The sequence below is a fragment of the Lonchura striata genome, chromosome 5 (genome assembly GCF_050655825.1).
Source record: "Lonchura striata isolate lonStrDom1 chromosome 5, ASM5065582v1, whole genome shotgun sequence".
NCBI classification, from domain to species: domain Eukaryota; kingdom Metazoa; phylum Chordata; class Aves; order Passeriformes; family Estrildidae; genus Lonchura; species Lonchura striata.
In genome coordinates this window covers 34,486,269-34,513,630 of record NC_140707.1, presented here as the reverse complement: position 1 = coordinate 34,513,630, position 27,362 = coordinate 34,486,269, and the positions used below count along the sequence as shown (strand labels likewise).

At 39.0% G+C, this 27,362-nt stretch overlaps 1 protein-coding gene across 6 annotated transcripts in view; it reads left to right on the top strand.

The window, feature by feature from the left end:
* The window catches only part of FAM180B (family with sequence similarity 180 member B), a 106,002-nt gene that overhangs the window by 29,557 nt on the left and 49,083 nt on the right, over positions 1-27,362 (top strand). The gene's annotated exons all lie outside the window — the stretch shown is intronic.

Sequence of the window (27,362 nt, the reverse complement as noted above, 5' to 3'; positions counted from 1 at the left end):
TAATTGTTGTTGCTTGTACCCTTGTTAAAAAACACGTGTCATATTTTTAAGCTCAATCTTTATTGCATCACTATAAAGATATAAAATGTCAGAGTAAGCAGTGATTCAAACAAGCCTAAGGATTAAAAAGAATATATCAAGAATATATAAAGACTCACTAATATGTAAACCAATTTCCAATTTGTAGTGGGAGGCTAAAAGAAATAAACCTCTGTGGTCCATGTGTCAAAAATCCTGCATTAGGCTGCTGCTGTTTATTTATTTATTACAAACCTGGAAATGGAATGATCATGTTTTAGCAGATATTATCACTTGGCTTACAGTGAAGTCTCTCAACAAAGGACATAATTAATGATTACCATGGGTGAATAACTAAAATTATTTTTGAGACCCCACCTGCAAATACTGTTCTTGTAAATTAAGGGATTTGGTGAGCTTTGTTTTGTTTTGTTTCTTTTCATGGTCTGGGTTTCTATAATTCTGAATAGCCTACTTAAGGGAGATATGTGTACCATTTCCCTTAGAAGAATTTAAACTTGAGCCTTGAGGGTCATTGATCGTATCAGGTGTCTGGAGTGTGTTGCAATGGCAGAAAATCAAGTGTAAAGAAATTTTGTGTTGAAATTTGGAGTATCTCCATCTAGAAAGGTAGATCAGAGGGCAACTATGACCATGTCTCTAGAGAAGCAGTTCTGTGCCACGTGTGTGAATGAGGAGGGAACAACAGCTGTGGTCAGTGCTGGGTGTGCTGCGTTTTCCTTTTCTTGCCAGCTGAAAGAGATGCTGGGTGCATGTGGTGCATGCCGGCAGAAATGCAGCATAAGTTATTGAAATGCAATTCTGTGTACAGTGAGAGCAGAATAGTATTTCTTGAAAGACTATTTTGGGAGTCACTGGCAGGGCCCACAGAGAAAATAGCACCAAGAAAATGTAAAAAACCTTTGTGAATGACTGGAAAAAAAAATCTGGTAAACACTCGGTTTACTGAATAGGTATTAGACTCCCAGCAAGACACTGATTGAGGACTTGCTCCAGCAATATGTAAGAGAAAAATTCAGGAGATATCTGATGGAAGTTCTTGCAAGAACGTGAGCAGTAGCTGCTGGTGACTCCATGAAAAAAAAAGATGAAACCAACACCCAGTGATAACAGAGTAGAATGCTGCACTTTTGATGCATTTGACAGATACAAATGCTGATCTTTCCACCAGAAAAGAGCCAGGAACACAAAAAATTGGCAATAAAAAAGAATGCATAAAAATATGTTTTGAATTAATGTATGGAACATAATAAGGTGTCAAAAGAATTTAGGTAAATAGTTCACTTGTTTGTCTCCTAGATCCTGAGAAGAAAAATAATAAAATACAATCCTTGATGATAAACAGAATTTTGATATAACTCACAACACAAGAATTTCAGAGTGATTCTTTGACTAGAATGGTTGATGGTTTACATAACCTCTGTGGGAAGGAAGGTGTGGTATAATTCCATGAAACTTAAAGTCCTGACAAGCATTTCACAATGACCAAACATGAAAAGAATTTTCCTGGAAGAAACAAAGTATTTTCCCTTATATTTGAGGAAGCTGACATATGTCAGAGAGATGTACAGCTCTGAATTCCACTGGGACACTTGCAGACACATGTACAGGTTTTGTATAAACTGAACAAGAGATCACCTGACACTACAATCAAACCTGTCTCACCCAGTTAGGAGAAACAAGCAAGCACAGACAAAAAGAAACACAAACAACAATCACCTTAAAACAGTTTGCCTAACAACTTAGTTCCTATCCAACTACCAAAGAAGAAAACCATCTTTACAGGTATAGGCTTTCACCTTTCCTCATGCAGTTTTTGTCCTTTTTCCTTAGAAATATTCTGGAAAATTTCTTCCTTTCACATATCACTAGGATACAAGTTAAATATCATAACCAAGACCTTAATGTCTATATTCAATAATACTAACCCAGTATCAGCTTCTAAAGATGAAGATCAGTTAGCAAATGCAAGCAGGAAACCTTAACAATACCATTGTAATTGGATCCATTCAGAATCCCAAATAAATCCCTAAAATTTGTAGATGGTAGATACATAAGCAGAGAAGAAATTATTTCTTTAATGCATAGATATTTTAACTAAAATGGTATCCAGTGACAGCTAAATTCAAAGTTTTTTAGTGATAATAAAATTTGCCTATTAAAATTCACTGATTTTTTTTTTTTTTGCAAAACTATCATATCCAACTGAAGAATATATTATTTTCTATTTTAGGCTAATAATAAAACAATTTTGAAATCTTCCTTTCCACAGTGTGTACCTACATCTATGTATCTCTGTTTTTCCTCCATGTCCCTTGAATTAAATTCTGAATTATGTGGGCATTTACCCACAGCAGCTAAAATTACTTTTCATCTCTGAGCTGTGTTCCTAACAATCTGAATATTAAACCCTCATCCTCACTCCAAGAGACTAATCAGAACATGTGTCAAAGAAGCTGAGAAAAATCTTTACAAGGTAGATCAATCTTTTCAGTAACTAAGTTCTTCAATGTTTCAATTTGAAAGTGTGCATATCCTCAGAATACCAACATATTCCTGAGTTTTTACATTTTTGAAATTCTGTAAATTGACACATTTTTATTACTATCAGCTCTCCTGCAGGCATCCTTGGGATTTAAGAACTCTACTTATTACTTGAAATTATGGAAAAACACATTGCCAAGCTATTCTTTACCAATAACAACATGGTTGGAAATTCTGAACTTCTGTGAATATAATTGAACAAATATAAACAGCAGTGGTCTGAGCAGTAACCTCTAACCTTCTGCTCTTTTTTCTTGCCCCTCAGTTGTGTTCTTAAATGTTTCTGAATGAGCACATAAACTGCCATGTGGTAAATCCACATTAGGAAATGGATATGTCCAAAAAATAGTCAAAGAAGAAAAGAAAATGCAATTCAACCTGGATGAGGTTCCTGGTCCTGTTCATTGCACATTTCCACAAAGTAGTGCTGTGGCATCTGTTAGAAATTGGACATAGGCAGGGACAGCCTAAGGCAGTAGAGGAAATATTTGTTAACCAGCATCCTCAAGCACATACACAGCCTGCTGCAAACACTGTGTTGAGTCTCTTCACAGGGCTTATATAAACCTGGCTGTGCTTAGGCAGTTCCTTCAATTGTCTTAAATGTCAGTAAAATCCCCTTTTCTCAAAATCTGAGCGCAGCCAATAATCATACATAAACACCCCAGCTCTCTGAGATAGCCTTTTTCACTTCCATGGTTCTCGATTTAGCACTTAACTGTGTCTGTTGAAATAAGCTAAAAGTCTGCATGTGTGATAAGTCACATTATTTTGAGTGAATTATGACACAACAGAAGTGTCTGCAATAAATCACCCATCTACACTACCCTGCCCACTCAACAGAACACAGCCTTAAAGTCTCATTTCTTGAGTGATGATTTCTTCACTAGTTTTTATTTCAAACAGTGTTGGAAAATAGCAGCCTCCTATTTTCATTCCCTGTTAAAGCCAGCTTTGATTGAAGCCCAAATCTTCAAAACAAAGTCCAAGCCATTAACTTTATGTATGTTTCTGAAAAGAATCAGTGATCAGAGAGCAGCAGTGTCCTCAACCCATTTAAAAAGAAAGAAATAAACAGCATATATTTAGAAGACAACTTCTACATTTGGAAAACACCTTCTCTGTCACTCTTGAGACAGGTGCTATGGAAGAAGGCTCCAAGTTGGTTTTGTCACTCCAAAAGTATTTTCCCTTCAAAAAATTTCCTACCCAACTGCCATCTGTGTTAAGTTATACATATATAACTCAATAGACAGAAGAAGGTACTTTTGTGTTTCCATCTGTGCCAGGTCCCTTGTCTGCAAACAATGAGCTTGGCTGTTTGAATAAAAACATTTTCCTGATATTTATGTCTCTAATTGAAATTATAGTTTGAACCTAATGCGCATTCAATTAATTGTAGTATATGAGTAATTTTATTTTCTTATTACTCCTTGGAGCAGAAATACGGATGTACAAAACTGTATTCCATTTTCTTCTAAATACCATGCATAATTGGACAGAAACTCTCATCATGCCCTACTTGCTTTGCAACTCTGCCCCCATTCCCTGCTTCTCTATAGAAAAAGTAAATTTGATCAGATTTCTATTATTTGGTAGTTTCTAACTTTGTAAATACTTTTTCCTTGCATTAAGCTGTTTAGAAAATTTACAGTTCTTGAGATCCCAAATGTTCACATTCTAATGTGCAACATCTTACCCAGTATGCTCCAATCCCTCTGAAGTCTCACAAGTAAATCATGCAGTCTTGGATTACTAGCTGTACAATTTGCTAAGTAATTTAGGCATGCAGAGATTGCATACAAAAGAAAATGATAGAAATTAAAGTATTTGTACTTTTATTGTGCACTGTTCAAAGTGACAAGGAACCTGGTATTCCTTTGGAATGCTAAGTACTTAATATTGAATGCAAGCCCTGTAAACCTTTTTCTCAGTAAAAATTCAGTTTCTCCTAAAGAAATAACTAATACCTTGAAAGAAAATCCTTCCACATTATGGCCATTCTAGATTACACCTCTTAGATATCTGCACTCCTGCTAAGTGTTTGAAAATTAGTTTCATTTCCCACTATCAGTGTTTTTTGGATGCATCTTTGTTATACCTAAAGGATTCTCCAGACCCATGCATTCAGCCCAAAAATTCATGCTTGTATACCCTAAAGCTAAGTCATTTTAAGGCAAAATTAAACACCCAGCTTAATGCATACAATGTAGTGCATATGCAAAGCTGTGCCTACTACTCCGACCACAACTTTACGGAGGCTGACTACAACGCTTCTTTCTTGATTATCAACACACTCTAAACCTAGCTTCCCCTGTAATACTTTGGATTATTGTTCCACATTACTTTAATATGATGGCCCATAAAGCTCATCCTCTTAACCCAAATGTATCCAGTGAATTAAAAACAGTCCCCTCAGTAGCAATCAAATGTCTCCTGTGCCTACTCATCACAGGAAGCAAAGTCATCCTTGATGAATTCTATCAAGCTAAGCTACAGCAATCAGCAGCTTCTTTCCCATCATCCAGCTGTACTTCTGTGTTAAAATCCCTGTCAGTTATACAAAAAGTCTGCCCCTCTCCAGGGTGTAGGTGTATCAAAATTCAAATTGAAAGAAAACACATCCGGTTCTTTAATATTTGTCTCCCCAGTTCTATGGCTAAGGGCAAGTTCCCTCTGTGTTTTCTCATTACCCTTTCTTTCAGATTTCAATAAAATGTTTTTTAAATCTCTTGCTTCAGAGAGGCAATCACTGAACAGCAGAGACCAAATACTTCTATTAAGCCCCCCAACTCTGTACCTAACAGGATATTGTGGTAGGACCTTGCTTAGATTGTTAAAGGTAAGTGTTCAACACTTATTCTGTACTTCAGTGATCTACCTCTAGCATTAATATAGTAACTTTGCAACACTTGCATAGAGTTCAGGATTTGCACATCACAAAATCAGATTTCAGGCAGGTTTCTGGCCAAGCAAGTGGTTCTTCTTCAAGGGAAATGAAGTGTTATTGGCTGAAGTGTTATTCTTTCTCTTTTCCTCTCTCACTTCCTCCTCTTCTCCTTTCACATGGTGCTGAAAGTATGTTTATTGGTGACTGACGCCAGGGAATCGGAAAAAGCTCATGTGACTTCTGTGTGGTCTTTGTTCTATTTGTCCGCCCACTGAGTTCATGTTTTCCTTTGCTTTAATGACTTTACAACAATCAACCACACAATTATGACCCTATGATTTACAGGAAGGTAGGCTTCTGATTAATGGTTTTGTGCTGATTTACTTGTAACAGCTTTTCCCCCAAGTTGTTACCCTAAGACACACAAGCCCTAAGGCCTAAACCTTGAATGTCCTGTCTGCTTCATGCCCCAGGTGATTGTTGGGCAGCCTATTCTTAGATCTCCTCTATGCTGCCAAACTCTTGCAATATAGTTATCAGCAATGGGTTCTGCCTGACCTTGAGCATGCTGCAGAGTGACATGAGAAGCTTCAGCTTTCTCATATAACTCAGCCCTCCTGGGGGAAAAAAGTACAAGAAAAGCCAAATGGTCTAATTAGTCTCAGACTCACAGTCTGGAAAGGACAGACATCAGTCCTCTGCACTGCAGGAAGCAAGATGGTTCTTTTTCCTTCTCCTCAGGGGCCCATACTTTTCCCAAAGGAGCAGAGTTAAAAAAATAAAGAGACAGAAAAAGAAATAAAGGCCAAAGATAGATAGCTCAATTTCCTCTTTTCTAGTTTTCCTTTTCTCCTCAGAAGTTGAGATGTGGTCCTCTTGGCCCATCTTCCATTAGTGCAGCAATTCAGCAGGCAGGTAACAGGATACCATGGCTGGAAGGACCACAAGTGCTGATCTGCTGGTCACTAGTGCCTAGCTTCTGGAAAGGGCTGGCTGTGATCCTACCACTTCAGAGAATGAGGACAAGACTGAGTAAAACAAAGAAAATTCCATTTCCCCCACCACTGCAACCACCTTGGAAAACCTGTACTTTATATCCTCTGTTCCTTTTAGCAGCAAAACATAAACATTGTCCAGAAATGCTATACAGGCACTGTCACTCTGAAAAATCTTGGTCTCTGATATATATGGTTAGTAGCATTTTCATTCTGCAAGTAACTCCAAATGCCTCTGTGGAGGCTTCTTGTGAAATTGGGAGCAAGTCTCACTCAATAAGAAAATCAGAATACATTACAAGATAGAAGTGATTATAAAGCTTCCTTTCATAGCCTATAATTAAAGTGTGGTTTTAGATTAGAAAGCTGGGTATCCTGGAAGATTCATGGAATCTAAGTTCTGGCTTTCTTATTCATATCATGAATGGTATGTTTCCCCTTCTAGTTTTTGTCTCTTTAGTACAAAGGTTTGACTTCACTTATTTACTGCAGTCTGAAACCAGGAATAAATGCTCGACACAGCAGAAAATCTTATGGTGTATGTCATAAAAAATGAGTAAAGAGATGGTAAATGTAGCCAAAGGACTTCTGAAAATGGTCAAACATATATCAAACACACTGGAATGTCAGAGGGTTATGAAAGATTGGTGAGTGCTACTAGAAAAGGTCAACCTTTAGTAACAAAATACTTTCAAAAAAACAACTCATCTTGACACACGGACTCACACATTTTAGGAAAGAGAAGAATTATTAAAGAGGACAACTGAAATTTTTTAAGAATGCCTGGCATGTGACAGGACTACATCTTGTAGCTGGTCATCTTTCCTCTGACTAAAATTGAACAGGGAACAGTTTGTAATACATTAGCATCATCTGCTGGATAGTGCAAGGAATACAGTTTGGAAACTGCAATACTCAGTAAGATACATACCATTATTGTTTTTGGCAAGGCATGCAGAATAGGAAAAACAATTCAGACTCCTTCTGTTTTAGAACATTTCACATTTTCTTTTATTTCTGGAATGTTTTCCTCTGGTAAAACCTGGAGATTTCTGCCTAAACTTCATGTAGCAGAAAGTTCTGTGTGACAATTTTAGGAACAGGATATTGGTATACAATATTGTGGTATACAATATTGGCATTTAATTACAAATGTAACATTTAAAGAAAGGGGCTTAATTATTTTATCCATAGAAAAATTTGAACATCTTGACAATGAAACCTAAAAAAGAACTTATAGTCCACAGGCAGCAGTCCAAGACACGTTAAAGAGGAAATATGAATTAGGGTGGTGCCAGAAAAACATACAGCACTGTGGGAAATTGAAGCCTTGAATGTCTTGGCTGTAAGAGATGCCAGACATTAATTTGGCAGAATGGGATATATCTCATATGCATGGAAAAGGCTGTTCAAAAATGACATCAGCAGTACTCTACAGTGATTGTTCTATATCTATCCAAAACGGAACAGACATTGCGAATCATGCACAGCTATAATGACACAGATGAGTTACTGTTTAATTTACTCCCAGCTCCATTTTGCAAGGGTGGTGCTGCACTCTCAGCAGAAGGCCCAGTGCCTGCAGCAGGGCAGCTGTGCTGCGGGCTGGACAAGAGCTCCTGTGGGAATCCAGGGCATCCCTCTGGCTGCCCTGGAAGTTCTGGGACCCTGGCAGGGGATCAGGAACCCCCCTGGACAGAGCCCCAAGAGACACTGTCTCTGATCTCTGTCCATGGAAAAGAGTTTTCAATCTTACAGGATGAATTACAAGCTCTGAGTGTTTGATATAAGTAATAATTAAGGGAGGCATGGGTGCAAAAGTAAAATTTTAGGATTCTAGATAAGGGGTCCAAAGGGGACAAGATGGAGGAAATTGGGTGTGTCTTGTCCTTTTTCTTCTTCTTCATGCTCTCCATGTTTCACTGTAGTGTTGACATTTTTCTATTGGTTTAGGCTGGGAACAAACTGTTCAACGTATATGATAGACATTGGCACATTATTGTAAATATAGCACACGTAGTTTCTGGTATATAATGTTTGTAACATCCCACTGAGGGCAGAGCCCTGCATGCTGCCCTGCAGGACAGACATGCGGCAGGGCAGCAGAACATGTTAGAGATAAGAAAGCATAAACAACCTTGAAAACCAGCACAGACGAATTATGGCTTCTTCTTTGGCAACGGGCCTGAAAGACAGAGACTTTCTACAATCTCGAAATCATCAATACCTCAGATTCCGACAAGCTCCCAGCCTGGGTGCCACCTGCCCCTCTAGAGCACAGCAGACACTGTGCAGGCTGAGCCTGCCTAGGCTGAGCCTGCTGCATCATGAGGCTCTGCTGATACTACCGAGGAGCTCCAGGAGTGCTGAATCTTTGCATTAACTACTTCAAAATCAGGAAAATTCCAAAGCATGCAGCATTTTCCAAGAGCTGCTTAGGAGCGTGAAACTTTTCTTTTGACTTCTCCTCATGCCCATATTGTGAGGGCTCATGGATACTCAGAGAAAGATACACATAATTTCAGGAACACAGGGTTGTTGCCACGTAACAGATGAGGATATTTTTAGTCTACTATCTCTGTGACAGAAGACAATCAGAATTGCTGTATTTTATACTGGAATTGCATCTAATATGTCCTACATGATGTAAAAAACCCCTATGAAGCAAGTATTTATTTGAAATACTCTGCTTTGTAAACAGCAATAAAAAGGAAGCCCATAAATACTGGAAAGGCAAATGACATCTTACAAAGTCATAAAGTTGCATTATATAACACTGCACCACAGCCCCAGCTACTGATCAGCTATGTCTTGAAAAAAACCACTGTGGTCCTTTTAAATGCTCATGAATATACATAAACAAACCCACTGCCTTTTTCTACATCTTGCAGCAGGAAGTTTGAATATACAAATATATTGTGCTGTAATAAATGATTTTTGGTATTATTTTAACTTTGAGTAATATTTTCTTATCTTTGATGTGTTTATTTGTATTTATGTATGCTGTTATTAGCAGCTGAAACTATAATATGTAGGAGCTGAGAATGGTGGGTATCCAGGTTCTGGCCATTTAAGTCCAGCACAGATCCTTGTAAGCCTCCCCAGTCTCGACTGGCCAAAAGATTTGCTCTTTTCCAGCATTTTTGCTGCTCCTTCCATTTATATCTTCCTTGAAAAATTCAACTTTACAGAGATGTTTATATTCAGCAGTATAGCAGGCACACTGTCCCAGTCTTGAAACACTTAGAGGCTGCAAAGTTCCACCCTTAAGGGTAAGAGAGCACCCAAGATTTGTAGCTGCTCATGGTCAAAAGGAACAACAAAAGTTAGAGGGTCTAAGCTAACACTAATGCTAATCCTAACCCTAATGTTAGTCCCTGATCTACTACATACATGCATGGTAGTGGGAGGGAGGGAGGGAGGAAGGAAGGAAGGGAGCAAACAAGCAAGGAAGGAAGGAAGGAAGGAAGGATCACCAGTCCTGGTTCCAGTATCAGTCCAGCTGATGGGATGTGCAGCATGCTAGGATGTGCACCCAGGCTTGGTGAGGTTAACATTTTACGGATAGGTTTTTTCCACTGTGAAGACAGGTTTCTAGCTTTCTCTTCAAATCAGTTATCATGCTCAGTCTGTTCTTTCAGACCTTTTTGGAAATGGGTCAGAGGGCTTCAGAAATATTTAGTGGTCTTGACCTCCCCTACATCCATTCCAGCTTGTCAGCCTCATTCCTGTGCTTGTGCTGAACTGTGCTGTGCTTATCTCCAGTAACAAGAACAAGGACTTTTGTCACAGAATTTGCTACCCTACTTCTGCATGGCCACCTTCTCCAACCATAGCACGTTATTACCAACAATCCCCGGTTACTGCCGACAATCCTTGTCTGTTATTGCCAGTGATCCTTGGTTGGCTTCGCAATCATTCAGCTATCAGTGTTTGAGAATCTTCTGGGATTCTGCAGAGCCATTTAGACAATGCAGTTTGACAATCCAAAAGTGAATTTTACTAAGACTTGGTCAGAGGTAAAGAGCAAGGAAGGTCAAATAGTAGTAGCATGAGCACATTCTGATTGTCTGGGATTCTGTGTAGATTTCTATTTGCCTAAATGTACTTGGATTCTGACATGTACGGTGTGTCCTGATTTCAGCTTGGGTAGAGATAGTTCTCTCCCTGGTAGCTGGTGCAGTGCTGTGTTTTGGATTTCATATGAGAACAATGTTGATGCTTTAGTTGTTGTTGAGTAGTGCTTACCCTAAGGCAAGGACTTTTCCGTTTTCTGGGCTCTGTTGGTAAGGAGCTGCACAAGAAACTGGGAGACAGCACCTGACCTACACTAAGGAAAAATTCCACACCACAGAACATCACAGGCAGTATATAAACTGAGGGGAGTTCTCTGGGGTCCTGCAGATTGAAGCTCAGGGATGGGCTGGGCATCAGTCAGTGGGTGATGTGCGATTGGATTCTGAGGGCATGGGAGATTTTTGAGACCCTGAGATTAAAGCATGTGACAATGAAAAGAGGTGTTATTCTAGAAAATAATAGCTTTGGATAATAGCTGAAAAAAAAGGAAAGGAGAAAAATTATTCATGTGATTCAGACTGTGAACTAGAAGGAAAAATCATTAGAGAAGTAAATTAAGGTGAACAAAGGATAGCAGGATTTCAAGAAGCAGGGAACAGAAGTCTTAAAGGTTCAAGATAAGATGAATGGGGTAGAAGTTGAGACCCCAAGATTTCCTTAGGACAGTTGATCATTTGAGGCTAGAACATAAGAGCTTCACTTACGCATCAACTGACACCTTTCTATCTTTTCTGAGGGCATGACCTAACCGTTCAGTCCTTTTCTTCTGAAAGGAAATCAGCCTGAGAGAACAAAAAGAAAAAATAGCTAAAAATATACAGTGAATCATGGAAAATTATATCTACTAAATTTCACAGTGTACTGCTATTGCCATAGTAACCATGGTTGGTAGATTACTGCAAGCTGTTTCTTTGCTAAATTTTTCTGGAAGCTTTGCCAATTCTCAGTTTGGTTTCAACATGAAGTTTAATAAAAAGTAACTCTGAGACCTCACATTGTCTCCCCCTATCTCTCTTTTGCCATCTTCCCCTTTTATTCCTCTTTATAAGAGACAAGTCCTTTAGGGAAGAGTTTTCAAAGGCATCTTTTACCAAAGTTGTTAATGGACTTATATTAGGATTTGTGCAGAAACATGTTATGTTTTTGGTTCTTGATTTCCAATTCAGTGAAATGTAATTCTTTGTTGGAAAATGAAGTATTACTTATTGCAACTTTCTTTGGTTGTTTTTCTCATTCCACATAACAGAAAAGTCCAGCTGATCAGTGATACAGCACCATATATTACAAAACAAGAAAGTAAAAAACAGCATGAGAGGGAAAACATGAAAAGAGACTTTACCTATTTTTCCTACTTTCTGAAACTAACAGCTTCCAACTGTGATAACAATCCCCAACCTGAGAAAAGGGTAGGGACTATAAAGAAAGAAGGCAACTAAACAAATTTTTTTTTTTTTTTTGGTGAGAGTTTGTTTCTCAGATATTGCAGAGGTGCATTTCTTGTGTGCTTTGAGAAACAGAGCTTTTCATTCTGCCTCATTTTTCTCTCTTGCCTAATTTCAGAAAACTAGGATAGGTAATGTACAATGCCACAACAGAAGATGAACTGACTAAAATTGTTGGGAAAACACTGTGAGTTAAGTTCATCATTGCTTTTGATGAGTACTTGGTAATCCACAATGACACACAATGGCATTCTTACAGTGCAATGCTGTTGGCCTTTTCCATACAGAAGTAGAAACATGTCCAAAAGAATGGTATCCTTTTGGCAGATCTATAGGGTCATGAGCATGTAGCATCCTATAATTGCCCTTCTCTGGCCAATGTGTCATGAAACCATGATGGGCAGAACAGATCACAATTTAGATTTTGGAAGCACACAGATGATCACTTTCTCCATCTGATAAAACTTAATAGAATGTAAAAAATTCCTTTTTTTTTTTTTTAAGAGAAAAAATAGTATAATTGTGGACATCTAGAAGGATGAATTATGTACTCCTGGAAGAATAAAACCAATTAGGGGAAAAGTCCTGTGACAATTGAAATGCCATCTTGTTAGAGACAAGAGGAAAAGACCTTTGGTGTGTAAACAGGAAGTTCCTGTTTGGCTTGATTCTTGAGCATTTCAAGCCAAAGGCTGAGTAGTCAAAGAAACAACTTTATGAGTCATCAGATGCAGAAAGAAACTTTCATGTTTGCCATCAGCAAACACAGAAATGTGAGAAAGATGCACAAGGGATATGCAACCTCTTTTGCTTTGAGAGAAAAAGAATACTAAGTTAAAAATAAAGCTTAAGGCAATACTTCTGGTACAAAAAACTTTTAGAGCCAAAGCTCTTAACCTCTTAAAATATGACTCAGTCATCTACATAAACTTATCTTGGGCAATACAAATTTAATTCTTGCTGCTACATCAGTCCTTAGAAGACCATGTGGTTAAGCTATAAACTACTGTGTTTCATCTACAAAACTGGTCAGTAATTTCCTTTTGTTGCTGCGCCATCCTTCTGGATGGTAAAGAGGACCTTTACCATCAGTAAAGTTCTGTGATAATGCAGATGTATTTTCTTTTTAATAAAACACACAGACCTATACCAGAAATTATTATGAGGGAAGACTGGCAGGATCAAAGAGTGTAAAAATAAAACAGGAAGGGAGAACAGCTGTGCAAAATAAATGTGTAGTGTCCCTTGAAATATTCTCTATACAGTGCTTCTTTTGGTGAGAGAATTGTTATCACCATGCAGGTGTACAATTGTAGACTGAGAGAAACAATAGAGAGTAGGAGTGTGACTGAAGACTGATAGAGTTCTGGGACATGAATAAAATACTGAAAAGATTTTAAAAAAGGAAGAAGTCAAAAGTTGTAACCAAAAAGCATATTCAAATGAGCTCTTTTGAAGGGAGAGCATGGTACAAAGACCCAAGTAGGTCAGCCCTGATTCACTAAATTAATAGTCAGTACTGAGTAGGAAAAAATATTTCACATCTTTTATTTTTACAAATATCTGGCTTAATCTACACAAGTCAGTTTGGGATGAGCTATCTCAAATTTATCAAAGAAAGTTGAATTACCCTTGAGCAGCTGATATACAATGGTTTATTGTTCCAGTGTCCACACACTGGTTCTCTCCTAGGAATAAAACCTAAGAAACGCCTTAACATGAAGATCTGAAATGAACCATCTTTATTTCATATAAGGAAATTGGAGAAACCGGTCAGATGATAATATTTCAAATCCTATTAGAAGTGAAAGACCAAGATTCTCTCACACTTTGATAGTCTGTGCCTTCTTCCTACACTGTGCAGACACATAAAATTGTTGCAATCCCTCACACATATTGATAAATATTTCTCACCAAACTATGTGACCAGATGCCACACAGTGTGCTGTGAAAGAAAAGGAAGGTTTTCAAGAGATTTACCAGGGCAATAAATTGACACTCCTCCTTTGTCTTTTAGAATTGTGGTGATCCTGAAGGGGAAATCCTATTTATGCAAAAGATAGTATAATAACATTTTTCAAATCACACATTGTGAGTGTTATGAAGGACAGAAATGAGAGCTTACCTTATTGGCATTATCCCCAACAAATCTAAAAGAGTGTGGTGGCTTTCCCTACAAGTTACTGGAAAGGGACAAAATAGAGGACCAGTAGTGTTTCTCCATTTGACAAAACAAGGCCAAATTTCAAAGTGCAGTAATTAAAATAAAAGCCTCCAGCTTAGTGACTGCTTTGGGTTTTTAAATCTGGTTTTCTTATGCAACAAAGATCATGTGGTCATGAGGAGAGACACATTTAAGAGGTGTTAGCTGGCCAGGGAGAGAGTCTGGAGGTCCCGAGCAGAGAGTCGGTGCAAACATAATTGCAAACTAGTAACCCAGCAAACCATGCTGCCCTTTGCTCAGCCAAGCAAGTAAAACTGGGGGAGCAATTGATCTGGAGCTACTGACACAGTGGAAGAAAGGAGGAAAATCTAGGGACACAGTTCTGGAGGTCACTAGGGCTCATTATTTCTGCTACTGATTAAAAAACCAATTTGCTAAAAAGGGATTTTCTTGGCTCTTTGCTCACATTTTAGAGTTCTTTGTTGCAGAGGAGAGAGTAGAATTGCAAAGCATGTTCTGTGCTTAATTTATGGTCCTTACTGACATCCAAAACCATGTAGAAATCCCAAAGCAGCCAGATTACCTGTTGAACTGCAGGACAAATACCATGAAGTACCTCTGACTTGCAACTTGTGTTTTTTCCTTTTCAGTCCTCCAGTTCCTTGGGTTGCAAATATATGAGACTTGACCTATTTCAAAATGCTTCCATCTTTAGAGGACTACATTACTTTCATGCAGATAGATCTGCACAGACTTACACACTCTATTGCAGCATCAAAAAAGTATTTACTATTTTAATAGTGATTAACAAACATAGTTCATGTTTGAATTTCATCCACCAAAACAAAGCAGCAACTGACTTCTGAGTTCTATTACAATTTTTATAATGCTGTTGGATTTTAAATTGGTTTTCCTAGTAGTTAGCACTTCCCAATTAAATAAAGTTAGACAATAGTTCTTAAGACAAGTTTCAACAGTGTTTCTTGAATTGCTATTAGTTTTAAGCAATTGCAGAAATTACAGGATTTATAGCTTGATTAAATGCTTGAAATGCTGAAATTTTAAGAACAGTATGGAAAAGAGAGCCTATATTTGCTAAAATTTAATCTAAGAAACTTTAACATGGAAAGGTTCTTGGATTATTGCAAATTTAGATGTTAGAAATTATTCAGATTTCAATTTCTCACTTAGTAACCCATTTAACTTATTAACTCATTAGTGACTCATAGCAAAAATCTGCTGTTCATCTACTATCTAAATTTTATTCTGAAATGCCATTTCATGGTGAAGAGAATTCAAAATATAGAGGAAATTGGGACATAATAAATTCTCATCTTCTTGTCTTCCTAAGTCTTGAGAGAACTGTAGTTTGTTCTTAGGATTTCCTGACAAGGCCATGAGCAAAGACTTGATGGACCTTAAGTCCTTTTGTGTCTTATGCACGTAGGAATCTCATTTTGCTAGAACCAGGGGAAAAAATGGAGCCTTCAACAGAGTCTAGCCTCAACCCAGGGAGAACCTGTAGCTATAGCCACTTTTTCACTGAATTGTTTCTTTAGGGATGTAGGCAGTCAAAATATATCAAAATTTCTCCCACAGACTTACGGCAAGTTTTTAGAGGAGGCACTTGCAGCAGAACAACTGATACCAATAGGCATCACCGAATATTTCCGTCATATTTAATGCAATATAATTTAACAAAAGGCTAGGTGAGAATTTTTTGATCTCTGAGTTGAAGAAATCAAGCTGTAAGTTGAAGGAAGAATCATAGAACAGTTTGGATTGGAAGGCACCTCAAGCTTCATTTTTTCCCTTGAACTTTGAAAGGGAAATGCTGCTCCCCCTCATTCCCTGTCTGGAAGAGGCAGCAGGGATTTGACACAGCAATTTCAGAGGGCTTGTGCACCTTGTGCATGGCCTAGAGGGTGACCAGAGCTGCCTGGAACCCGGGGGACAGGGGACAAGGCTCTGAGGTACAGGTAGCCCAAGACCAGCGGGGCAGAGCCAGGCAGAACAGCCAGGGAGAGGGGCAGGCCCAGCTGGGAGCCCAGGGCACTGGGAGAACTCGGACAGGCCAGGCCCGAAGCTGGAAATTCGCCTGGCACCAGCACCCGCAGGCACGGCCGGGACAGGCTGGGAATAGGCACGGCCGGGACAGGCTGGGAACAGGCACGGCTGGGACAGGCTGGGAATAGGCACGGCTGGGACAGGCTGGGAACAGGCATGGCTGGGACAGGCTGGGAATAGGCACGGCTGGGACAGGCTGGGAATAGGCACGGCCAGGACACAGCCCAGGCCAGGGCAGGGTTAAAATTCAGAGCCCGGCCCCGGCAGGGCTGCAGGTCCCAGAGCCATTGATTGGGGCTATTGGTGCTACTCCCAGCAGTGCCCCAGCCCTGACAGAGACACCTGGATCACACCGTGTACATCCCTGCACACAAATGTCCTGCCATCTGCACCTCACACACCAGCAAGAGGGATTCTGGTGTCTTTTTGCCCGTTTGGGTGGTTGTCAGTCTACCAGCCTTGGAAACCATCCTCTGACTTTGACAACAACCATCAGTTAAAGCTGGTTGAAGATGGGCAGGAGTCACATAAGGACAGTTATAGAAAGAATGCCCACAAGGATATGAAAATCTCCTGAGGGGTAGCATATTTAGGCTGGATCCCATTAACCAGATTACAAAAAGTTGTTAAAATGGATCCTGTTGCCTAAGGCAAACACCCTTTGTTTAAAATAGCATGTGTCTAAATAGTACAGATGTTGCTTTCTTTACTAAAGTTCACTGGGGCAATGGTTTCTGAATTAAACAGTGCTAAGTGATCTTACAGGTGCTTCCCTTAGTAGCTGATGCATTTCTAAGACTGATAGCATGCAACCGAAGCTTGCTTTGAGCAATATTTCTAAAATTAAACTTCATCAGCTTGCTGAACAAAAGAAGCAGACTCCACCTGTGTGCTCTTGCCTTCAGTGCCAAAAAGAAGAGATGTGGCTGTAAGCAGCCTCACTACACCAAAGGCTCTCTATGTTCTGCCTTCAGGACAGCTTTGTCCAGACTTCACTGCTAATCACAGTGGGGTGCAGATCAGGTGCAATCAGTCTGCAAAGCTTTGATCCATGAGCATAATCCAAGGTGACTGCTGTTCCCCCCAGGACTTGTGCAGCCTTACAGGCTGTGGGCACTTTTTTTACACTTTGTCAGCCTTTACACGCACCTCGTGTCAGAGTGCCACAGTGACTCTGATGTGCTGAATGAAGGATATGCTGGAAAACGTTTTTCTGAATACAAAGAGGTGAGGAAAACACGTCATGCAGGATATTTAAGCTTTGAAAGTGTTAGAAATTTGGGACTATATTTATTACATGTCAGCAAATACACTTTGCAAGGTTTTCGCATTTCTGTGCTGCATTCCCTATACCATGCAGTAGATGGCAGGAGCCAATAAAAATTTCAATGCAATTTTTGTAGAAGTAACTAAGCTGATCAGACTTATCTCTGTTAGATTCTCATGTTTAATTTAAAATAATTTTAGAGCAGCCTTTTTACATTTATGAACATTATTAATACACATAATATTTCTTCTGTTGTAAAGTTTATTTCTTTATAATATAACTTGTATTATTAAATGATTAGTCTTTCAAAATTATGTTGATATTTCAGGGTATTTTATGAGCTCTGAGATTTACTAGACAACTTCCATAAGTTTCCTAACTTAAATTACACTTTAGGTTCTGTTTTTGTGACATGTGAAATATTTACTTCCATGTTATTTGCATTTGAATACATCAGTCATACTACAAAAACCAGAAGAGGAACATGCTCTAGGCATTAAAAAACAAAACAAAACAAAAAAACCCCAATGAAATAAAACCCATATTAGAATTAATCAAAACAAGCATAGGTTCAAATATTCAGTTGCAAGGATGATCCCTCCTCCCTATATTTCTCCTCCCAAGTTTAATAAAAAAGAAAATATTTTTCTTTGACTGTCAATCAAGATTTCCTATGAAATAGTGAATATTTTTTTTAAATGCTGATCTAAATTGTAACTAACTATGAGGGACATAACATTCTGTTGTCAGAATCAGTTGCTCATACATCTTATAGTCAAAAGGGACCTAGCAGAGAAATATAAGTAAGCATTATGAGAATTTATTCTTTGAATTCAGTATGGTCCAGACCGTCTCTGCTTCCTGAGAGGAGACAAGTATCTGTTGATAGTGTGTGTTCTTTGTCCACACAGCTGAACATCTCAGCTTGTGCTTGAAGAAGTTGGGGGCTTTAAGATTGAATTTTCATGGGAGAAGGAGAAAGAGGCATGGCTGCACCATGGCTGCTTCTCTCCTGTAGGAGGGTCTGAGCACTTACAAGCTCTGTGTGTAACTGCTGCCTGACCTGTTTTGCTCAAGGAAATGAAGCATATGTCTTTAAGATACCAGAGAACAGACAGTTAATTGTGCAAATGTGGTACCAAGCAAGTATTGTTACTTTAACTGAATCTGGAAGTCCTGTAGTCCACTATTTCACTATTTACTGCTATCACTGTCTGTATTATCAATTATCTCAGGTATGACTCATAAACATCTGGCTAAAAGGAAGAGCTACCACCACAACTTTTTTTCTGTGATAAAAAAAACCATTCCTGTCAAAGTGGATCACTTGGGGATAGACTGTTACTGTAAATTTGTCAATGCAAGTTTAACTGATAAATCTGGTTTAAAGTGTATGAAGCACTCAAAACTATTTTGACCTCTATGAAACATACTTGCAACCCTTGCAGATAAGGAAACCCTCTCCATCAGCCCTCCTGTGCAGGCACACAGTCTGTGGTCATTGGGAGTGGGGCTGTGGCTGAGCCTCATCCCCACTGGGCACAGCTGTGAGAAGCAGGGGAGCAGCACTGACAGCAATGAGCCATGGAGAGCCCAGGTGCATTGACCAACCACCAAAGGGAACAGAAGGCACACAGGGGCACTGCATGAACAGTGTTAATGCAGTTAAGTTAGCCTGATAGCTACATTTTCTATTGAACAACCTATTATAACAGTTTTATGTCAGTCTAACAGCATTTCTAGCCTTACATCATAAGATATATTGGAAAATCCTAGAAAATGTAGGAAGATATTATTTGGAGGGTTTATGAGTCATTTATACCCCTCATTATTAATACCCCACATTAACAATGAGGGGTATAAAAGGCTGGGCTAAGGAACAAGCAGGGCAGACCTTTATAGACTTCTGAAGTGGTGTGATGTTATTCTGTATGGGTAGATGCCTGAAGCCTTCTGATGTAGTATGGTGTTACTCTGGGTGAATGCTTAAGGCCTTCTGGAATTGTATGGTGATGCAGTGTGTATCGTGGTTGTCTCAGCTGTGGCATGTGCTGTGACACTCGGGAGCTTCAGCTGTCAGAGCCCTGGGCACAGCCTTTCTCTGCTGTGAGGACTTTGGCTGCCTGTGCCATGGTCAGCACTGATTCCTGCACCTGTAACCAGGAGTGAGGCTGCTGTGCAAGGAACTCTGTGAGACTGGGCTGCCAGGAGCCTCCCTGGAGGCATCCTGTTAGGCTCAAGTCCTTCCATACTCCTGCCTGAGCTACGTTGCTATTTTGTAGTCTGGCCATGTTCCTTCCTGAGCCAGATCCCCTGGTCTCAGTGTCTGGGTTGCCTTTGATCTGTTACATCCCTGAAGATTTGTCTGGCAAGCACTGAATTGTCCTCTGACCCTGTGTAGTGTCACCAGACCTGCTCAGGTAGGGTGGGACTTCACCCTTGCTGGTGAGGGCATTGCCCTGCTGTCACCCTTGGCTTCCAGCTCACCTTGCCTTGCAGAGCAGCTCTCCTCTGCTCCCTCACACCAGGTCACTGGAGTCCCTTCTTAAGTAAGGATCTTTTCTAGTGAGCCAGTGAAATGAAAATATGATCCTAGACCCTTGAAGAAAATGTAGTTAATTATATCTAATAGCTGGCATATTTCCAACAGTGCACCAAAGCAAACTGTTATTAGTGAAGCTAACAGTGTTCATAGTAGTCCGAGTCTGCTAAATCCCTATGACAAACTGAAAAACTCTGGACTGCATTGTTTTCCATCCAGAATCTCAGTATTGTTTTGGTTATTTTCTTTTTCAGCTGCTGAAGGCAGAAGTAGAATTCATTAACACTCTCTCTGGCATACAAAGGTACTTGTTCTCATTCCTATCCTATAAAGAAACACCATGTTTTATCAAGGCACAGGGCAACAGAATATAAATATTTGAACCCATGATTCCTCCTTTTCTGACCTTACTGGCTTTGGAAAGAGGCCTTTTATTTAAACCCCTTGTGATAAATTTATTACTTCTGCAATGTATTGCAGAATTAGCTTTAGCAAGAGAATTTAGGCAAATTTGGAAAAAGAGAGTGATTTGAGGAAGAGTTCATAACATGGTACAGTGGAGTAGAACTGAAGGTAGACCTCAAAAGGCTATGGGACATAATGATGGTATTTTTTCTGGGACATGTAATCAGTGACAGTCATGTTTACTGTTCTATTAAACTTCAATTAATTTTTGAGTGACTTGGAAGCTCGGGAAGCTACTGGCACTGCCTGGTACACTGAGTTGTAGGCACAGGTTAGAAAGGACTTCTCTCAGCTCCTCTGTTCTAATGAAGCTGTACATGTTTCAGGCTGTAGTACTTTCAAACTCTAAGAGCTTATCTCTCAAAGTCAAGCAAATATATACCTGTTCCATTGTGGTCTGTTCAAACATGGGATCTGTCTCCATAAAAACCTCACTGTTGCTCACATTGGATCTACTGCAAGAGTAACCATGGAACTGCTCATCTTGGAGAAGACTTCCAGTACCTAAAGTGGGCCTAAAAGGATAGGGAGGCATTGCTTATCGGGGGGTCTAGGGATAGTACAAGAGATAATGGTATTATACTGAAGAAAGTAAATTTAGATTAGATATTAGAAAGAAACTCTTTACTGTGAGGATGGTGAGACACTGAAAAGGTGGGAACTAAAGGATCTTTAAGGTCCCTTCCAACTCAAACCATTCTATGATTCCATGAACATGGCTGGAAGTGAAATGGATATCTCATCCTGACCACTGGCGTACAACTGCTGTTTGTAGCCCTTCAGCATGGGGGATGAATGTGATCTAAAGGGTTATTTCCTCTCAGAGGCAGAAGCCAACCCACTTTGGCCTGATCAGATGCTAACTATTTGCAGGTTTAGTGCCAGTTGTCTGAGGCCTTCTAATAATTACAGACTGGGTACTGTTACTTGTTTTACTATTTTATGCAACTATATTGAGCAAACATTTATTTCAAAACCTTTTGTTTCCTGAACTGAAGCAAGAACTCTTTTGGTGTGATTGGGTGTAAGGCAAATAGGCCTTTTTATGCCACAGATCCTCCCCAAAACCCACACATACATATTTAATTTCCTTCCTTTGACACTCCATGAAATACTCTCTACTCTACCCTTTCTTCTTCTGCTGCCTTCTCAAAACTATTTTTTGCTTGGGTATAAGATATATTTTTAAAAACCTTTTAAAAGCTCTTAGCTTCCCAAAGCCGTAGTGGAAGTGATGCAAACTGTTTTTAATGAGTCCTGAAGACAGCCTAGAGGCTACACTGACTGAAATATCACATTTTTAACAATACTTAGTACAGCTGTGATCTCTCCAGCCTAAACCTCCCTCACCTGTACTCAGGCACTTTCTCTCCCCCCACCTTAATCTACCTTCATAGTTCCATCACTTTCAGTTGCAAAACAATAGTTTTCTACTGAACAGCCTATTATAACAGTTTTATGTCAGACTGACAGCATTTATAGCCTTACATCATGAGATATACTGGAAAATCATAAAAAACTTAGGAAGATATTATTTGGGGGGGTTATTAGTCATTAAGTATGGCTCAGGTCCTGTAAGCATTGAGAAAAAAAAAAGAAGAAAGGGCCATGAGCAATGTGTTGATATCACTGATTATACATGGAACTACGTTATTTATACACACTACATTGTTTTCAGACAATTAAAATTATTTCTTAAATCTCTTTCTACAAAACTGAAAGTCTAGAGGAAAATTTTACCTAATACTTCCATCAGGTGACTGCTATTCACACAGAAAGAGGATGAATAGAAAACTATCTCCACTTCAGACATTTTTGATTTCTAAACTATCATTAAAATGTCACAATTCCACTGCAGTCCTCTTCACTTCAGGATTTTCTCTCTTATCACAGCAGTCAGTTGGTTTGGCTCTTTGCTTCTTTTGCCATTGTGCACAATTTAATACCACTGTCAGAGGAGGATAATGATGGCACATCACAGAAAGTTTTTGTGTTTTCAGCTCTGTATGCTGGAGTGTAACTGAACCTGTTGATGATTTAAATTGTTCCTCTAACTTTTTGAGGTTTCAAAATATTGCTAACTCTTCCTCCAATAATTACAGGCTATGGCAAATCAGTTCACTTTCTCTGAGTGGACCAGAAAAACCATATTGACGGACAAATGCAAGAGAGAAAGGACTGATAAATTTCTGTTACATGTTCACACCTCAGTACTCAGAAAAGTCACTGCCCAAATTCTAAATGGAAATTCATCATCAAAGTTGGTATTAATAAATCATATACCATCCCCTGACAGAGGTCAGAAGTTTAACAGATCTTGGAGAACAAACTTCTTTCATACTTCTACAGGTGGTCTCTCCAGATCAGTGCAACAGCTGAGTATGACTGATGTGGGGACTTCCCATTCCATTATTTCCAGATTTGTAGGTGCTGTTTTCACATGGTGAGACAGAAATCTCCTGGATGCTTCTCTGTCCTTTGGAAGAAGTGGGAAGTCCATGCTTCATCATGCTATAGATCTCCTGTTTGCAAGAGAGAAGGGCTGGTGGCCGATGTAGTGGTTGGAAGCTGTCTGGGGTACGGTGACTGTGACATAACAGAGTTTTCAATATTTGGTGAAACAAGAAGGGGCATCAACAAAACTTCTACATAAGAAGTTCCTGTTTCTTTAGATGCTACTGAGTACAAGCTTGTACCTCATACAGAATAATCTCTGCCTTAATATATGTTGGTATTAATTATACTTGCAGATGTTAAACCTTCCGTGATAACTTGGCTGTATGGTAGGGGTTTATCCAGACAAGTAAACTGAGTGGCAATAACACCTGTGTGTTTTGGGCTGTTACAAATGGCTCATTAAATGTTGTAATACATTTCTGATCTTAAGAAAAGGGTGGGATAAAGACTGCTGTTACAGATACGTATTTGATCGAAGGCTGACTGTACTAGGGACTGCCTGGAGCAGCATCTTTTAGGTCTGCTGGCTGATCTTTGCTTGCTGTGAAGGAAAAATAACAGAACACTGCTGATAAGAGAAATCTTTTCCTCTGATTTTTTAATTTTGTACATCTGCTCACTTTCTACCCTGCCTGTCCTGCAGCTGGCCTTGATATCTTTGTTACTGAGTTGCTTCCCACCACATGGAGAGCACCACAGAAACTTTTTTGAATCATCACTTCCATTCAAAGATAGTCACTCCAGTGCCCATGGAATCCAGGGAACTAAAGTAGCTTAAAAAACATCTGCGTAGTTGGTCAGCTACTACACCCTAGTGCTCAAAAAACTGCTTGTGAAAATAAAAATCCCCTCACAATAGAAATATTAAAACAGGTTTGTCTGTACAGGGCTTTCTGTGATCTTAGCAAAAGTAACAATTTCAGATGGCATTTAAACCAGTGCTGAAGTGCTGAACAACTCTTCCTTCACATTTTTTTTCCCCTACTAAGAATATGTGTTTGCCCTCCCATAGACTACTGGAAGGGTGAGATGACTTATCTGACCCATCTTATAAACTGTCTTTTCAAAAGCACATTTAATAAATTAATTATTAATTTCCGTGTATAGAATGGAGTCATCACATACTTTATTAGGAGCTTTGTTGGTACTGAGAATCAAATGTAAGATTTACTTAACACAGGCAAGCAGCAAATGCAAAGGATCTGCTCCTGTTAATTTTCAGTACAGGCAGAAATACAGACTGAGTGTCCTCAAAAACAGATGCATATTCCCTGAGATCTCCTTTGCTGTGGCAGAAAATACTTCAAATTTAAAAAGGAATTAGTTAGAACTTGTTCCAGTAAGGGTGTTTGAAGTGTAACTATCAAGCCTGCAAGAGTTCCAGATTTGCTCACATTGTAGAAACTTTTCTGTTTACTACCAGCTAAAGTTGTACATCTGATCCTGAAGCTACAGGGACAAGAATTTTCTGTAGAATATAAATAAGGGAGGAAAAATGGATTTCTTGTGCAGGGTGATAAACAGATCAATACTACATGAAAGAGATATTGATGGGTATGAAACTTATGTAGTGAAGCATGCTTCTTTCATAATTTCAAAATTAACAGAATTTTACACTGGAACTTACATAGGATTTTTTTTTTTTAGCATAAGCCCAGAATTGTACAAGGATGGTTGTAAGAAATCAGAGATTCAGAGCACAATGTCAGCAGTTTAGGAAAAAAATTTATTAGATGGGTATTTTACTAATAGAAGAGTGAGTAATTATCCCAATAGCACAGAGAAAGAAGTAGCTGCTGACATATCAACTAGCCATCTAGGAAAAGAAAAATGTAACCAAATGAGAAGCAGTATTTCGTTCCACTTGGAAGGAACATTTAGATAAGATACAGGGCAATTCAATATGATACACATAATTGCTTCTGAAGAGAATAAACAAAGAACTGATCTATAGTAATGAATACCTGCACAAATCCAAGCAAATTTTGGGGGGGAGTGGGAGGAGGAGCTTTATTTTGAGTATGACAAAGAAAAGTATCCATGATTAATCAAATTATATTCAAAAGTCATGAAGCTGTCAAAGCTACTGGATGCTGACTTCTGAGATAAAATCAAAGTTTTCAATGCAGGAATACTGGGAAGTTCTGAAAACTGACAATGAGTACCAATTCTCAGGCAGACTTTTAGACATGCAGTAAAATCTGCCAGTTCCAGCACAGGCTTTCCTTTACCTTGAGGTAACCTAATAATAATGAGAAAGCTGAGAGAAATGCCACTGAAGGAAAACTAGACATGACAACATAAAATTCAGATCTGCTACTGTGCAGATCTGCAAGACGAAGAAAGATTTTACTTTGCAAGAGGCCTCCAAATATTAAATGTAAACATAAAATTTAAACAAAGAAAATACGAAAAGTCTTATCTGGCAGATACACCAAAACTTTAGTAAAACACAGAATTGGAATGAGTTTTTTCCAAGAGATACAGAATAAGTAGAGTAAATCTAATTTCTCATGGATCTGTATGATTTGTACCCCTAAGTGCTTATCTATCTCTTCTCCCAGCAATAGTTCTAGATGTCCCCAAGGTCTGAGTCTGTTCAGAGACTGGCTGACTTTGAGCCATTTGCTGACAAACAGTAAATGTACAGTGATGCAGTTCTCCTGTCTCTCCCTTGGGTTTCATCTGCCTAGCACAAAGCACATAGAAAGGTAATTATCCTTAATACCTCCACCATATTAAAATTTAGATGGTACCAAACCTGAGTCTCACCTTTTGTAATAATTGGTGGGAGATGGGTTAGCTTAGGGAAGGAGTTGGAAAAACTCTTGGATCATCATAAATATTGTAATGTCAGCTATTGTTCCTGTTGTTAATTGAGAATGTCAAGGATTATTAGGTACCCAGGGAATAAGAATTGATTCCTCAGATTCCTGACTGTAGGAAAAAACCCAACAACCCACTTTGCAAATTCCTGAGATTCTTGGAACAGAGTGTAGGAAAGCAGCGAAAATGCTTACTATATAACTGCGTAACAATATGAAAAGCTGTAAGTGCCAATGGCTTGTGTTTGTCTTTTTGCATGCTTGCCAAAGATAATTTTTCACTTCAAGGACATTACTGAAAAATGTTGGCTATGAATCTTAAGTCCCTACAGGTACTGCTCAGAGGAGCAGGCAGAGTAGGAAAGAAGAAGTTTAACAGAATCAGTTAATGTCTTGGCCGTTACTTCTACAGAAATTGAAGGAATTTTGTAGTGGGAGGCATGCATCATCTTATCACCCTTTCATAACATTGCCAGACTGACCAAGAACTTGTTCCAATAAATAGATTTTATGTTGCTTAACTTTCAGTTCTTTTGTGGGCTGTTTCAACTTAAATGAATTTTCAGGATGTCAAATATCATATCAAATTATATGTTAATAAATTACAGTTCTTCTGCCCACAGATCAGTATTGTGAATCTCTTACAGCTGATTCAGTTTCTTGCTTTATTTAACTGAAAAAGTTTTTTCTATTGCCCCTGAGTTCCCCTATCAGGAAAAAAAAATCAGGATTTACCAGGTGTGTCACCAGTGAACATAAAGAAGTTCACAACTGGTTAACATTGTACAGTGGAGAGATATTGGTATTAAAATCTCCAGCCAGTAATAGTTTGCAGTAATGAAGGACCCTGATACCTGAGTTGATAAAGGACTGGTCCCAGGCAGATTTTGTAGTGGTGATATATGTACCTTTGGATGTCTTGCCATATATCACAGAGCTAAGCTTTGTATTTCAGGAGCTGGGTTTTGATGTTGCAAATGCACAGATGTTAGTAAATCACTGCCTGTCTTCTCCAGAGAGACATATGGATGACAGGCACCATGGGATGAGGAAAGGCCTACTCTATGTTACATGTAGTGAATGCAAACTGCTTTGAAAACTGCTTGAGTGATGCAAGTACTTTTCATACCCATATTTTTACAAAGAATGGTTAATCTATAGATGAAATATCATGAGATGTTAAAATCTAGAATCATAAAATCACTGGGCTTGGAAAAGACCTCCAAGAACATCAAGTCCAATCGTTGAATGAACACCACCATGCTCACTAATCCATATCTCAAAGTGACACATTCACTCATTTTTTAAACACTTCTAGGGATGGTGATTCCACTGCTTCTCTGGGGAGCCTGATCCAATGCTTAACCGCTCTTTCAGGGAAGAATCTTTTCTCTAATATCTGACCTGAACCTCCCTTGACCTCAAGTTGTCATTTCCCTCTTGTCCTGTTTCTAGTTGCCTGAGACAAGACACCAATCCCAACCTGACTGAAACCTCCATTCAGGTTGGAGAGAGTATGAGGTTCCACTTGAGCTTCCTTTCCTCCAGACTAAAGAACCTGAGCTCCCTCAGGTGGAAGGCTTATGTT